The 12,123-nt window shown below is 42.1% G+C and overlaps 1 protein-coding gene across 2 annotated transcripts in view; it reads right to left on the bottom strand.

Moving 5' to 3' along the window:
• LOC122804909 (integrin beta-2-like) overlaps nucleotides 1-10,529 on the bottom strand; it is a 1,526,426-nt gene extending 1,515,897 nt beyond the window's left edge. Inside the window, exon 1 of one of the 2 annotated variants that reach the window (XM_044075116.1) lies at nucleotides 10,515-10,529. The gene's annotated coding sequence lies outside the window, so the exon portion shown is untranslated. Of the gene's footprint in view, nucleotides 1-10,269; nucleotides 10,411-10,514 lie in introns of those variants that run through there. The other variant, XM_044075114.1, reaches the window with a different exon arrangement.
• Between the last annotated feature and the right edge of the window lie 1,594 nt (nucleotides 10,530-12,123).

The raw sequence follows: 12,123 nt of genomic DNA on the forward strand, positions 1-12,123 counted from the left end.
TAACAGTAGTTGTAAGTGCTCAGTGAAATAAACCAGCTAAATTGCATGTTTTAAGGCTTCTTATTTTTCAGTCCAAATGCTGACAGACCCTCTTCCACATTCTCTCTGATGTGTCAAAACAATCATTGTAATCCTGGAGCTGTTGACTGACCATTATTGCTTCTACTTCAGAAAACTTAATGAACATTTAAACTACTTTTCTATTCATCGGTTCATGCAGTGGGAAGATATGTGAGTTTTCTGCTAAATATTAGCTTTGTCGCCTCACAGCAAGAGGTTCCCCGGTTCGATTCTCAGCTGGAATGCCTTCTGTGCAGAGTCTGCATGTCCTCCCTGAGATCGAGTGAACTTAAGACATGCAGGTAGGTGTGTGATTGCGTGTGTGTGCCTTCTGTGAAGGCTGGGCACCAGACTGGCAACTCAACACCATAAAACCACAGGCAATCAGTAGCGGACCTGTGATCTGCTGTAGCAACTCCTAACTGGGAAAAGCTGAAAGAAGACTAATATTTGATTAAAAATGTTTTCCTTCCAATGCAGCACAAAACAAAATAAGTCCAGATTTCTGTTCTTGAATTTGGATTAATGATATTTTTTTTTCTACTGAGGCACAAATGTGTTATTGATATATTTCTTTTCCTGCTGAGACACAAATGTGTTTTTGTGTGACATTTACACACCACTGTTCTACTGGTAGAGTAAAGATAGGTGAAGTCTGCCAGCCTAGCTAGATAGAATTTTGTAGATAATTCTGTCATTTGTAAATATTAATGTAAGCCACAGGCTTGTTCTCTTAAATGTGAAAAGACTGTATTGGATGTTGAACTGGAAAAAAATGTAACAACAGTGCACTCTGCTGTAAGAAAGCTGATAAGTCAAGCATTTCATGACTGTCTTTGATCTCAGGGCTTGGATCTGAGATGTTTCGATGAAGGAATTCTGGCTATTGTTCTGAGACCAGAGTTAATTGTTAAAATTTGCATGTATAATTTATTTTATTGCTCTGGCTTGCTGGCCAGCTGCAAGATCAAAATGGCTATTAACCTCTGAGTTTCTGTTAGCCTGGGAACTAGAAAGACATGATGTAATCTGAAATAAATCAGTGGTACTGTCTTATCAAAGGACAGAAAGAATGAGGGCATTTAGCATTTATCTTGAGAACATCCAACTCACCAGCACTCTGCCTGTGTACTATATGTAAGTTTATTTTAGAACTATGTTTTCTCTTAGATATAGCTATGAACTAGGAAGATTAGATTTTTTTTCTGTATTGATGTCAGAAATTTTCTACTGTATTATTTTAAGTATTTCTCTGTGATCTCTGAACCCTTGAATAGCACTTTTTAGTAAGAAGTATTGTCTTGTGTTTTTATTATTTATTATTAAATATTTTTAAACCCTTCAACTGTGGCTGTTTTGTGCAGAAATAATTTAAACTCTATGAGTACATTGCATGTATTTAGTGATATTGTACAAATCCACTCCAATAGCCTTGCTATTCTGTCACACTTACCATTTGGATAATAATATTGCACAGTATAATTGGACACCCTTTCATAAGGGCCTTTTAGTATCTGCTAAATATTAGAGGGTGCTGGCAAGTGGTACTACTGTATAGTCTAGGTAAAAGGGGCACAGATGGAAAACCTGTGCCAGCCTTCCCCAGGCGTGTCTGTGTGGTTGAATATAACTCTTATCTCAAAGTGTGTGTGTGTGTGTGTGTGTGTGAACTACTTGGGCAAGGGACATGAAGCACTGGTTGGACAGAGAGGGTGCTGGAGATTTTAGCTTGCCCACTAGGCTGTGATCTGGACCCTATAGCTGTGCCATTGGGGAGTCTTATTGAGGACCTGGAGAGAAAGGGAGAAACCAGCCCCAGACTGACTGTGATCTATGTGTGCTCTAAAGGGAAATTGTACTTTACTGTCTGTGTATTTATTATCCTTTCCCTATATGGACACCCCCTCACTGGTGTTAGTGGTGAGGATTAAGGCTCCCTAATTGCTGGGCCAGTGCATGGGCATCACATATTAATTGTTTGGCAGTGGTGGGATATCCACAGCACATATTAATTGGTTAGCAAATACTAATGGGCTTGTAGTGGTGTGGGTAGAGTGAATTCCTGTAGCTTGTGTACAGTGATCACTGAAGGTGTTTTTGTACTCTAAATCAGCCACGCAGTGAATACTCAGAGTTCAGATCACAATTGTTGTATTTCTTTTGTTAGCTTAGTTAGTCAGGGAGAGCAGGCAGCATGTCATCAGAGGAGTACGGAAAGCTGACAAGGAGCCAGCTGGCTGAGAAGTGCCAGGCTAGGGGACTGATGCATGGAAACCTGACAGACATGATTGCAGCTTTGTTCACAGCTACATCAGCAAACAGCAACCAGGAGGACGATCAGACTGGTAGTGGAGATGTACCATACTCAGAAAATAGACAGCTCAACCTTTCTACAGAGGACTTAAAAATCCATCTGGAGCTAAACAAACTTGAGTTGGAGGCCAAGCGTGTGGAAACAGAAGCAGTTGAGAGACTGAGGTGTTTAGCAAGTGAGGACAATGAGAAACTATGACTTTACAGGCTGAGGAGAATGAGAAACTGCTACACCTGGAAGCTGAGGAAAAGGAAAGGCAGAGGCAGCATGAAAAGGAGACGCTGACTCTTCGCCAAAGTCATGGAGGTAATGGGGAAGGGAGTAACTGGACCCCAGAAGCACAAAAGGTCAGCATATTTCTTCTGCAGTTTACAGAGGGAGATAATTTTGATAGTTTCATTCATATGTTTGAGAGGGTATGTAAACAGCATGATGTTGACCAAGGGCTCTGGGTATGGTTCCTGACCCCCTTACTCCATGGTAAAGCTGTAACTGTGTTTATCTCAACTTGCTGATTGTGAATATTTTGATTATAGTACTGTTAAGAACTGTCTGCTAGAATGTTTTAAGCTAACACCTGAAACTTATAGGAAAAAGTTTCATGAACATAGATGCAAGGCAGATGAAAGTGTGTGTGAATATGTTGCTGAACTGAGCACTTATTTTCATAGGTGGGTGAGTGGATGTCAGGTCACCACTTTTGAAGAGCTGGCAGACATTTTTGTGAGGAAACAAGCCATTAGCACTTTGCCTGAAGACATGAGGATCTGGTTAGCTGATAGACAATGTGCTACTTCAGATGAGTTGGGAAAGAAGGGAGACCTATACCTAGCAAGCAGGGATTCCCTGCACATGAAAGGGACTCCCAGTACTACTCATGAGTCTAAAGGAACCCATGCTGGGCAGCACAGACTGCACCAACAGAATCTGCCAACAGCAGGGGAAGCCACTAGTCCAGGTATACATGCACAACCTAGGGTTAAATGTTTTGAATGCAACCAGTGGGGCCATGTGGCATACAGATGTCCATGGAGGCAAGGTAGGAAAAGAAAGTAAGGGAGCCAGTAAGTAGGAAAGACAAAATGCCCATAGTTGGTTGTCTTGAGACAACAGGGGTACCAAACTACCATCCTGCAGATGTCCTGATAGGAAAGGATTTGGATGAGGCAGTACCATGTGCTTATGCAGTTACATGCAGTCAGGCTAAGAGACAAGCATGTGGGTCTGGTAGCCTGGGGGGAACCCAGACAGACTGCATACTTGCAGCCAGGACTGGTGAGGTGGTTACTTCAGGGAGGAAGCTACACTGTAGCAGTGAGACTGAATGTGAGCCACAGCTGCTTGTGGGTAATGATGTTTCCTTGGACAGAGTGACTGCAAAGGTAGAAGTGGGTAGTAGTACCCAGGCTAACAGTGAGGCACCACTGTCAGAGGATGCCAGACTTCCTGTGGAAGGGGAGCTGGGAAGGGTTACAAAGAGATAGTTGAGACAGGCTCATCTCTCAGACTCTACATTGCAAGGCCTGAGGCAGATAGCTAGGGAGGCATCTGATTCTCAAGGGAAGGGGGAATCTGTATATTGGGACAAAAGGTTACTGTATAGATTGTGGACCCCTGAGGGAGGGCTAGAAGGTGCGAGAATACAGCCATTGGTAGTGCATAGAGCCTACCATCTGGTGCTTCTAGCCATAGCCCATGATATTCCCTTTGCAGGGCATATGGTCATAAAATGTACAAAGAGACATATTATGCAGGTTTATTTTAGAACTGTGTTTTCTCAGATATAGCTAGGAACTAGGAAGATTAGATTATTTTTTTTCTATCTTGATCTCAGAACTTTTCTGCTGTATTATTTTAAGTATTTCTCTGTGATCTCTTAACTCTTGACTAGCACTGTGTAGTAAGAAGTATTGTCTTGTGTTTTTATTATTTATTATTAAATATTTATAAACCCTTCAACTGTGGCTGTTTTGTGCAGCAATAATTTAAGCTCTAAGAGTATGTTGCATGTATTTAGTGATATTGTACAAAGCCACTCCAATAGCCTTGCTGTTCAGCCACACTTACAATTTGGATAATAATATTGCACAGTATAATTGGACACCCTTTCATGAGGGCCTTTTAATAGCTGATAAATATTAGTGGGTGGTGGCAAGTGGTACTACCGTATAGTCTGGGTAAAAAGGGCACAGCTGGAGAATCTGTACCAGCCTTCCCCAGGAGTTCTGTGTGGTTGTATATACCTCTTATCGCAAAGTGTGTGTGTGCCAGCTACTTGGGCAGGGACATGAAGCATTGGTTGGACAGAGAGGTTACTGGAGGTTTTAGCTTGCCCACTAGGCTGAGATCTGGACCATATAGCTGTGTCAATGAGGAGTCTTATTGGGGACCTGGAGAGAAAGGGAGAAACCAGCCCTAGACTGACTTTGATCTCTGTGTGCTCTTAAGGGAAATTGTACTTTACTGTGTGTGTATTTGTAATCCTTTCCCTATATGGATGCCCCTCACTGGTGTTAGTGGTGAGGATTGAGGCTCCTTGATTGCTGGGCCAGTGCAAGGGTGTCACAGGTAGCTACACCCTTGATTTGTTACACTGCAGTATACCAAAACCTCATTCGAACCTTAATCTTTGAGCATGACAAATAGTATTTTTCTCTGTTGTAAACATTGCCAGGATTTGCAAGATGATTGCATTCACTGCTTTTTTTTTTTTTTTAGGGAAGTAGTCTTTAATTTTTAACAGATGGTTATGGATAAGCATATCTTGCATTCTATACTTTACTGGTATGGTGTTTTTTTTTCACATGTCTTACATGCTTTACCAGCTAGTCACTGTGCCCCTATTGTGTCCTGGCAAGAAAGGGAAACTGGAGCAGCCACTGTATTTTCTGAAGCAGTGCACAGTACAAGTCATCATGTTTGAAGTTGTTTAATACAGAGCAAGTAACAAAAATGACAAGGATAAGAGTGGTGCAGCTGATGACCCGAGGATGGACAGCTGCAACACTCAAGACAGATTTGACAGAGCACTTGTTTTATTGCCACGTTTGCATGTTTCTATGTGGCAAAGGCTGATAATGTTATAGGTTCATAGGTTCATAGGTTTATACTAGGCTATTTGCCCCAAGGCATTTATAAGCCTAGCCCGAATTTTTGTGGCTTACGCCACCCCTTATATGAAAAAATACTGTACCCATTAGTTTGTTGTGCCTCTGTCCAGCAGTGACACAGAGATGATTCCCGGGGTAAACCTACGATCTCCCATCCACAGGTCAAGATTTCTCTTGAACAGAGCCAGCGAGGTGCTCTGCCTCACATGGACCGGGACTCTATTCCACAGCATAGGGAGTCTTTGAGTGATAAATCTATCCCTCCAGCACGTCCTATTTATATCCATGCTAAGGTTTAAGTCGCTTGCTCTAGTGGTTTTGGTGGATTTGGATTTTTTGAGGTGGAGCATGTCCATTAATTCCGGGTTGGACATGGCCTTGTATGTCAGGCACATGTCACCTCTGAGCAGACGGTATGCGACTGAATAGAGCTGGAGTTTCTTCAATCTGGCAGCATATGACAGATTTTGGAGTCCCTTTATCCTTTTGGTGAGAAACTTTTGGGGTCTCTCCAATTGCTGCAGATGTCGGGCAAGATACATCCCGAATGGGGCATTGTACTCGATCATTGGTCTGATAAGTGAAGAGTACAGGGGAACAATGACCTCACTAGATCTGGATGTGAATCCCTTCATGATCAGGTGGGCAATGTAGAAGGTCTTTCTAACCACTTTAGCAACGTGAGTGTCAAAAGAAAGGCCACTGTCAACCTGTGTCCCCAGGTCCCTGATAACCTCTTCTGTGCTTAGTGGATTGCCACCTATATGGTAGCTTGGGGTTACCTTGTTTTTCCGAAGGGTATGACTATACATTTTTTGGCGTTTAACTTCAGGCCATGGCTCTGGCACCAGCTATCTGTTTCCGTGAGTCCCTTCTGAAGGATATCCGTGTCCGATGCACTTTCCACTATGGCGCCCAGTTTGCAGTCATCTGCAAACTTTGTCAGCCAAAGACCTCCCATGTTGGCCTGTACTTCTGAGAAGTAGATGCCAAACAATAGGGGGCCAAGGACCGAGCCCTGTGGGACACCACTTGTGACTGGCTTGGAGTCTGACATAGCGCCAGCAACTCTAACCCTGTGGTTATGTCCTTAAGCCAGTTTGCAACCCATCTTGTGACATATGGGTTTACATTTAAGCTGGTAAGTTTTTCTACAATACCCGAGTGGGGTATTGTGTCGAAAGCCTTTGCAAGGTCAAGGTAGGCTGTATGGACTGCCTTTCCCTCATCAATGGCCTTGGTGACTGTTTCGAAGAAGTCGACCAAGTTCAAAAGGCATGATCTTCCCTTGAAGCCAAACTGGGTCGGGTCCAATGTCTGCAAGTCCCCTATATCTTTGTTTATGAGCTCCATTATGATCCTCTCCATAGCTTTGCAGACTAGACTTGCTAAGCTTATGGGGCGGTAATTACCAGGGTCCGTAGAGGCACCACCTTTGTGGAGTGGGACCACAGTTGCCGTACGCCACTCCTTGGGCACGTATCCTGTGGTAAGGCTGAGATTAAACAGCTGCCTTATGTGCGGGTTTAATTCCTCATTTAGCTCGTGTAGCACACAGCCGGGGACACCATCCGGTCCCATTGATGCTGTGTTTTTAGCTTTAGAGAGAGCAGCTTTCACCTGAGCATTTGAGATGTCTGGGAGGCTACACTCCGCTGGGATAGTTTTCTCTTCTTTAGGGGGGGAGGGGGGTGAAGTTTGCACTGAACCTGTCTGCCAGTATGTTGGCAATGTCTGTGGGTTCAGTGATTTTTGTATCATTTTGGACTAATTCTGAGCATATCTGGGAGTTTCCACCCAGGTTCCTAACATAGCTGAAAAAGGCCTTATGATTGTCCTTTGAATCCATGGCAATTTTTCTCTCAAAATTGGCCTTAGTTGATTTTATGAGTGCTAGTATTTTTACTAATAATGATCAGGGGTGACTTCCTTTTATGGATTTTGTTCTATCATGTAATAGCTTTCTCCTCTTATTGTAAAGTTTGTTAATGGCTGGGGTCCACCAGACTGGACGTTGCCCTTTGTGGAAAGAGTCTTGGTTTTATTTGGGATTGCCTGATCCATGCAGTCCTGGAGGTGTTCATAGAAGGCATTTGTAAGGGCTTCCGCAGCTTGGGTTGTGGTTTCCACTGTCTCAGGGGCCTTGAAGGATACCACACCAGTCTTGAGTAGTGTGAAGTTTGCTTTAGAGAAGTTCTTCACTGTGGTCTTTTTGTTTGGGGTGGGGCGGATGTGGATTTCCAGTGAGATTAGTTTATGATCAGATCTCACCAATGAGGGATATACTTCCGTGTGGAGCATTTTGTCCCCATGTTTGTGATAATGAGATCTAGTATATTTTCTCCTCTCGTGGGAACAGTGACTAGCTGTTCCATGGCATTTGAATTTATGAACTCCAGGAACCGTTGGGCTAGAAAATTAGGGCTTGAGTAATGTTCCCAGTCTATATTCGGGTAGTTGAAGTCACCCAATATGATGGTGTTTGGAGATACATTTATACCCTCCAGTGTCTTCAGGAAGGCTGTGTGGTGTTCCTGAGTTTGAGAGGGTGGCCTGTAGCATGCTACAATTTGTAGAGCAGTTTTGCCTATGGTTAGTTGCACCTGGATGGTTTCCAAGCTTATGCGTTGTCACCAACCTGGAGGTGTGGGTATCCTTTATGAATATGGATTCACCCCCTCCTTTTGTGGTGTGGTCCGGGTTTTGGGGCCAGAATGCATGATATGAGGTAAAACCTAATAGTGCCGGGGTGCTCTCAGGAGCCTTGAACCAGGTTTCAGTTACAGCACAGACATCGATGTTCTCCATACTGAGAAGGGCCTTGAGTGCATGCATTTTGAGATTTAGACTTCTGGCATTGAGCAGCATTACCCTCAGTTTCTTCCCATTTTTGTTTTCTAGGGTGGTAGGTTTAGAATTTGAGCCTTGCCTAAAAAAGGCACTATAGGGGTGGCAAGAGCCTTAGCCAATATCCGGAATCCCAGGGGTGACAGGTGCAAGCTGTCCCTTGCAAAGCAGCGTGGCTTGTCAAGCATGTCATCCCAGGCAGACAGACACTGGATCCCCTTTGAATGACACCAGACATTAAGCCACTTGTTAAAGCTGATCATCTTGTCTCTATATTGTGGCATCATTCTTGGTGAAGGAAGGATACTGCTCAGGGTTAGGGTCATACCTGCCTGGGCTACATAATCAGAGAGCTCCTCTATGTCTCTTTTCATGTAGTCCAGGGAGGTACGTCTCAGGTCGTTCAGACCAGCATGGACAATGACTGTGTCATATTTGTACTTGCCGTGGAGTGACCCGAGTGCTTGTGTTATGTGACGGATTCTAGCACCCGATAGGCAGCTTACTGTGACCCTCTCCTTGTTCAGCCTGGTGAGTGGGACGTCAGTGTGTCTGACTATGGAGTCACCTATGACAAGTATGTTTGGTGTTGTATTTGGCTTTAAGGGCTGTGACTGCTTTGCACACTGCTTTTGTGGTTTATGTGTTGCTTGTGGGGTGTCTTGAGGTAGCAGTTGTTTGGGTGTCTGCTTTGGAGGCCTCTGCTGTTTAGGTAAATTTTACTCAGAGCCTCGAGTATGTCTTTGTGTGTTTATGTGTTTGATTCAGTGGTGTGGTAGCATTATGTGAGGCTGGTTTTGTGGTGTGTGTAGTTGCCTTCTCCTCCTGTCTGGTCTTGCCAGTCCTGAGTTGAGAGAGCTCAGCCTCCAGTTTGGCTAAATAGCTGCATCTCGCAAGTATTTGTGTTATGTGAGAGGAGGAGAGGGTTGTCTGTGTACATGAGGCAGTTATAACATTGCCTCAAGATTCCCAGATTCACCAGCTGGACCGGAGAGGAGATTGACAACTGACCTTTGGACATGCTAGAATAATATTGGGAATTCCTTAATAATTGAAAACAAGGGCCAGTGGGGAGTGAGGGTGCAGTGCTTTTAATTTTTAGTGCTGACTTATATAATTGCTTTAGTGAGCAAGTGCCAGGTAACTTGAGTGCAATGTGTTACAAGTAACTAAATGCAAAAACGACAAACAGTAACTTTCTTTCAAGTGAAACAAGGAAATAAGTACAGTAAGCAATGCAGATATCACTAGTGATCCACAGAAGTGCTGAGAAGCCGCGTATTAGGTGGAATTAGCTTCCAGGGAAATAACAAGCAAACAAACAACAAGCATATAAACAAAGCTAGATTCAGCAGGCCTGGATCTAGTCTATGCTAGAGCAAACAAGGTGTACCAATTTCAATAAGATACAGTTCAAATATTCAGGCACTATAAACCTTTAACCAGAAATTCCCAGCTTATGAAACAATGTTGCAGATGAAATAATTTCCTTTTGTTATTTGCTTCTGATTTAATGCCTCATGGTACAGTAACATCTTTCCAAGATTAATAAAAGTACAAAAATATTTAAGTCATAAAATGCACTAGTATATTTAAATATCACTTTGAGCTGTGAGTTCATTGTATTTTGCATACTAAACCACACTAACTGGCTTTTGTTATTTTTACAGAGGCAAGCAACTAGAATATGCATGCAAGATGAGTGAGCAGGAAATACTCTATTTATGCTAATTCTGTCTTGGCATAAGAAACAGAACATTTTGATGTGATGCTATTCTGTGGAGCAGATGCTGTTTTCTGAGCTTTAAGTCTCACTCTGTTTCAGAAATATCTGACATACTGTTTGCAACAATGATTCTCTTCTTTACAGTATTTTCTTTCAGACATGTAAACATTTTTTATTGTAAGAAAGAGTCTATAACAGAAGTTAATGCTTACCAAAGGAACTTCTCCAAATTCTTCTTACATGTATAAGTTTGCAGTGGGTGGAGGATCTTGTAACTCATTTAAGCTTCTTGCAACATCCTGTTTCGGCTGTACTTGTTTGTTTCCATAACTCTGCCTGCTGTAACCTAACCAGTTCACCTTTAAAATACAAATACCCTTGTCTCACCCCTTACTTTTTAACATCCTCCTGTGCAGCATAAAATGAAAAATAATAGTAAAATCAAAACCACACTTACCCAGCTATTTAGATACTTGTGCTCTTTCTGTAAGTACAGCATGCTCTTGTTAGTGGGTACTATAAAGCATTACCATAAAAACATCCAGCCCAAAATTTCAGTCATAAATTCCCCGGATATTTAAGCATGTAAGAAGTATTGCATTATTTGAACAAATGTTCACATGGAAGGAAATCCATATCCTGCAACTCCACCAAATGTCCATGCCAAGAAAACTAATTTTCAAAAACTCGTGTTGATAATAAAAGCAAAATGTATAGGTCTGGCTGATGATTAAACTACATTATAACTGTCATGAATGTATATTTTTCTGAATAAGTTCAGTTACTTTCATAAGATGAGAGTATAGCAACAGCTATTAAGCCATGTTTACCATGTGCTACAACCATTAATAATTTCTTACGTTCATTTGTCAAACTTACAGACTACTGGTCTTCAAGAAGACTGCCATAATTTCATGTTAGTAATTTGTATTTCCTAACACACATACGTGTACACACAAATATATAGATAGGTAGATGTAGATCAATACAGATTGATGTATACACATATTATATAGTAGCATATTAAGTAATGCACCAAAGTCCAAGGATTATAAAAATAATCACACTTTCTATTACAATGCTCAAAAGAAAAAGGCACTCACTCCTGAATCCAAAAATGAAATAAACTACCACAGTATCTTACAAAGTCCAAATATGCCCACAGCAAGAGTTACTGTCATTCATAAACAAAGTTTCTTAATTCCTTTTGCTTGAAGTTAATGTTCATGACATATGGATGCTTTCCTGTGGAGTCTCTTCCCTCTGAATTTCTTCACTGGAAGATGTCCAAATCTTGTAAGGATAGTCCATTTTACTGTAGCACACTCTCTGAACACAGTTCCAACTCCCCCCACACACAAACACACATACATCACTCACACTGCAAGCTTATTTACAAGCAAACTGGAGGATCACCAAACCACCTATGACATGTCTTTTTGGTGTCAGTAGAATCCAGAGAACCTGGTTAAAACCTACCAAGAGACAGGCAAGACATACAGACTCCACAAGGAAGGTGCCACAGCCAAAAACTCAAGTAGAAAACCAAATGCTGTAACATGGCAACATTAACTGCTGCACTACTCTGCCACTGATTGGTTGCTTTCTCATAGATCCTGCCCACACCTCCTTAGACAACCAGCTACTGTGTACAATGCTGAAGGATACAAAGTCTGAACGTGAAATGCTTGTCATTATGTAGTAACTGTAATTCAACAATCTACCAGAAAACCACAAGTTCATTCATAACTGTCTGCGAAGTCAAAGACAATTGAGAGCTTTTGAATGCAAATTTTATACTATTTTACCCAAAAATAACCAGAGTAAAAAAATCCAACTTGCTTAACTTACTTCTCACAAATATACAAATTAAAGGGCCAGATTCAGGAAGGCTTACACCGAGTTCAAGAGTAGTGTAAGCCTCCGTGTAAGCCTCCCGATTCAGGAACAGCCCAAATCTCCGTGTAAGAGACAGCTAACACGTCTCTTACACGGACTGGGTGTGGAAATGCTCAATACCTCATTTGCAGCTTAAAGATATGCAAATGAGGTATTTGAGCGATCCA

Source organism: Protopterus annectens, chromosome 6.part0, assembly GCF_019279795.1.
Source record: "Protopterus annectens isolate FY-2018-M chromosome 6.part0, PAN1.0, whole genome shotgun sequence".
Lineage (NCBI taxonomy): Eukaryota > Metazoa > Chordata > Ceratodontiformes > Protopteridae > Protopterus > Protopterus annectens.